The 4,036-nt window shown below is 44.7% G+C and overlaps 1 long non-coding RNA gene across 1 annotated transcript; it reads left to right on the top strand.

The window, feature by feature from the left end:
- Positions 1–601: 601 nt before the first annotated feature.
- LOC141942311 (uncharacterized) lies at positions 602–3,792 on the top strand. Its single transcript, XR_012628599.1, has 3 exons — positions 602–735; positions 2,394–2,545; positions 3,673–3,792. It is a non-coding gene; the product is annotated as an uncharacterized LOC141942311 (long non-coding RNA).
- Positions 3,793–4,036: the final 244 nt, after the last annotated feature.

Here is a 4,036-nt window from a genome sequence, read left to right as displayed (position 1 = left end):
CATGTCATTGTAGTGTGAATCTCTTTGGGTTCATGCAAATGTTAACCTCTCCGCTCCATTCCTTGCATGGCTGGACATAGCCTAGTGCCTTGCCTGGGGCTGCCTTGCTGTCTGCATGCCCTGCAAGTGCAGTGCCCCGTGCCTCCCTGCTGGGGCGCTTTGATTTGGAGGGTGGAAGAATGGCCTTGTGTTTAAGTTACTGCACTGAGATGCTTCCAGGCTAAAAAAGTAGAAAATTTTCTTTAAACAAATGTGGTTTCATCTGACCTTCAGTAAATCCGCTAAATTCAGCTTTCCACTTCAAATTAGGTACTGTCAGGCTCAGTTGGTTGGATACCAGGTGGTAGGAGGGAAAACATGATTATTTAAAAAAAACCCAATCCTGCTTCATAGACAGAGCTCATCTCTTGTAAGTAGGTCAGAGTTGTTACAGAAAATATAGCAGTACTTATAGTAACGATAGGCTCCAGTTTGTTTAATAGATCCTGTTAACATTTAAGACTTTTTTCCCCTTTTAAAATTTCCATTTTGAAGTCAGATGATTCATGATAATACATTTCTCCTTTTGCGGTTAACACGTTGACCCGGCATCTTGGCAGCAGCACTGGGAAGTGGTGATGGTCAATCCAGGTCCTCACGCCTCTGAAGGAAGCACCCACGAACGGGTCCCTGGGATTAAGGAGGAAGCGGAGGTTTTAATGAAGCAGACTCCATTCTTCGGAAGGGTGAAGTGAGGTAAGGAAAGCTGCTGTTGCTTATGTGATTCTTGCTAATTACTGTAATTGAACATCCTCATGACAGGAATATTTGGTGCCCGAGGTAAAGCTTGTTTATGTCCATTCCCTTTTTTCAACTGTCTCGTGGTGCCCTCTCGAGGTAGGAGAGCAGCCCGTTTTATTCGCTGTTTTACGGCAGCTGGAACACAAACTGGAAACAGAGACGCCGGTGAAGAAGCTGAGAAATTGCTGTTTGCTTTGAAAAACAAGTTAATTTTGCTGTAACTCGATGCAAAGTCAATGTTTTTCAGATTCCCATTTGAAAAAACACACCAATCCCTTTGCCTCCAGTTTTTCCACTAGAAAGGACACGGAAAGCACGGGGGGATGCATCTTCGCAGTGCTCTGAAGCCACAAAGGTGCATTTCTGCGGAGTGGGAGCCAGCGGATGATTGCAAGGCCAGCTGTTTCCACAAAGGAAGGGAACACATTTCGCACAACGTGCTCTTGTGCCCTTGAAGTTGAGCACAGAATGCATCAGGAAATGCTGACATGTTTGGATACTAAACTGGATTAGGAAACCTTGACATATTAGGAAGGACGGCCTCTGGGCTCAAGTCAAACAGTGCTTGTGGGGAAGGGCTGTGCCTGAGGTGCCTGTCCCTCCCAGCCGGGGGGAAGCCAAAGGTCGGGGCTGTGATCACCACCTTACTGTGAAGGACTGCAAGCTGCAGGTTTCCCTTTCCAAGTGACTATCGGATGCTTGGTCTTGAAATATCTCTTGCCAGGTGTCAGCAGATTGTCCTTCCAAAAATGCCTCGTCTTAAATCCAGCAAGGAGCAAGGTCTGGCAATATGGTGGGTCCTCAAGAGTCAGTGAATGAATCACTTTTGTTTTGGACTGGGATAGGGTTGATGCTGAGTGCTGGGGGCGAGGACAGCCTGTTTGAGAGATGAGCACGCTATGGGTGCATGCTGATTTATTAGTAGTCTCCCTTACAGCTGAGGAGGATATATTTAACCTCACTGCGCAGCCTCTGCTGTCAGCTTTTCACAAGATCCCACTGAGTCACTCCAGACTGTTTCTATCTGATCCCATTCAATGGGGGTTTCAGGAGAATGGGCACAGGAGCCAATTACTGGCTATATTTTGTTAAAGTCAGAGTCCTTTCAGACCTCCTATGAAGTCTGCTACCTCCATTTGACCAAAATCTCTGTTTCTTTGTTTCCAATGTACCTTTCAGACTAGATGAGCACAGAGTGCTTGGTAGGGAACATTCCGACCTGGGAGCAGCAGAGGCTGTGGCCTGCCATGGAGGTAACTGCACCCCCGAGGCCCACCAACATGGTGGGGTGATGAATGCGACTACTTGGTTGTCTTAGCAAGCGGCGTGACACCTTTTCTCCTCCTGATAGCGTGACAGCTGTGATTTGCTGAGGCACCTGAACCAGTAGGCACCTGAGGAGCAAGATTTTTTCAATGAAAGGTTTTTTGCTCTGGTTTTCCTCTGCTGCTATTATTGACTACAGACTTCATGACCTACAGCCCACCCTCCATCCCATCTTTTATGTGCAGCTCAGTTTTGGAGTTTGGAAGGCTTTTCACGCGTTGATTTTGTGCCCATATTGGATACATTTAAAAAATACTTATTTTTTTAAATGTCTGTGCTTCTCATAGATAACTTTTGATGGGGACATTTGGAAATAAATGTAAACAAATGCTGAACAACATGCTGAATCTGAAGGCATAAATCCCCTCCACAGAGCTGCAAATTGAAGACTCTAAGCTCCTGTTGTGTTGAAAAGAGGAACTCTTGGGCCTGACAAGGGGTAAGATGTTAATAAAACCTTTGTTCACTGTTACAATAGGGAACAGCTAAGTGTGGTTTGGGGTTTCTGCCAAGTTAACCCTGACTTATTCCCATTGTCACAACTACTGCTAAGAAACCCCTTAACATGTTATTAAAGATAAAGAACGAAAAACAGTTAATACTTTTCATTTTGAATGCAGTATTTAAAGCAAAAGCTTTCATTTTAAAAACATCTTTTATTCCCTTTCCCTGTTGCTAGACTAGGGGCTTTAAAGAAAATTCACATTTTATGTGGCATTAACTTTCTTTTTGTGGGTAAAAAACAAAGTTAGCTTAAATGGTCTGAAACTGGCACTGTCTTTAACATTACTGGAGTCTTATTTTATTAAGCACAGGTGTTCTGAGTCCCCCGAACACATGTTAACCTGGCTTATTTGATTGTTTCCTTCCCTGTGGTCTGTTGGGCTCTGCCCATCCATCTCTCGCCCTGTTGTTGTTAGCTCCTTGGGGCAGGAACCATGTGCAGCACATTCAGATCCATGACCGGACAGAATTGCCGTGATAATGTGAATACCAACAACAAAAAGCTGTGGAACAATAAGATAACATTCAATCAGCATTTCAACTTTTTTGTTCGGTGAAGAAAGGCAAAAGAGAGAAGGCTTCTGGCTACAGTCCTGCCTTTCATTTGCAGCTGTGCTGTTAGGGAATCAGAGGTTACTCAATACGTGGTCTTGGAATCTCTTTGGATGAGTGCGCGGTTGTAGGAGGCGTTGTTTTAGGTGCATCTCCATGAGAAGCTGATAGCAGTATGATGACAAGTAGTATTGGCAACTAGGGGAGAAATGAAGGAGAGAGGTGGCAGGTGTACCTGGGTAGTCTCTGCTCAGGTCAGGATGTCTTGAGCTTCAGGGACACGGAGGCTCAGTGGTGTCATGTTTAAGAGCAGGCTGGCAGAATACGCTGGGGTGATAGTCATATTTTTTCCAGCCTTCATACCCTCTGCGCTCCTCTGTGCCACCCACTCATCAGGAAACGTGGCATCTTTATTCTGGTAGAATTAACTAATCAAAATACACTGTTGGTGATTTCAATTATAAATGTTTCCTCCCATTCTTAAAATGTTTCCACTTGTTTTCTTGCCAGGACCTTGGTGATCTCCCCCGAGAGTTCCCTTCACATAGATATGCACAGAATGAATAGTTTATCTCCAGCTCCTGCTGACTTTCATGAATAATTTGATGTAAAAAGCTGTTGGACTTCTGCTGTGTCAGATAACTTGGGAGTACCAGCTTGTAATATTCTAGCCACAGACCGGAACAGACTTTCTTGTTTTAGAGGCTAAAGTGACCTCTCTGGCTTCCACTCACCTGCAACCTTTCTCAGAAATTTCCAATACCTTCCCTTTTCCTTCTTTAACTACCTGGCTGCTTCGGACTCCCCCAAAAATGAGAGAGGCTCTAGGGCTTCCAGCTGGCAGAACTTCGCTTGTGAAAGAAAGCTATTTACT

The sequence above is a fragment of the Strix uralensis genome, chromosome 4 (genome assembly GCF_047716275.1).
Source record: "Strix uralensis isolate ZFMK-TIS-50842 chromosome 4, bStrUra1, whole genome shotgun sequence".
In the NCBI taxonomy this organism is placed as follows: Eukaryota; Metazoa; Chordata; class Aves; order Strigiformes; family Strigidae; genus Strix; species Strix uralensis.
This window is presented reverse-complemented; position numbering and strand designations above follow the sequence as displayed.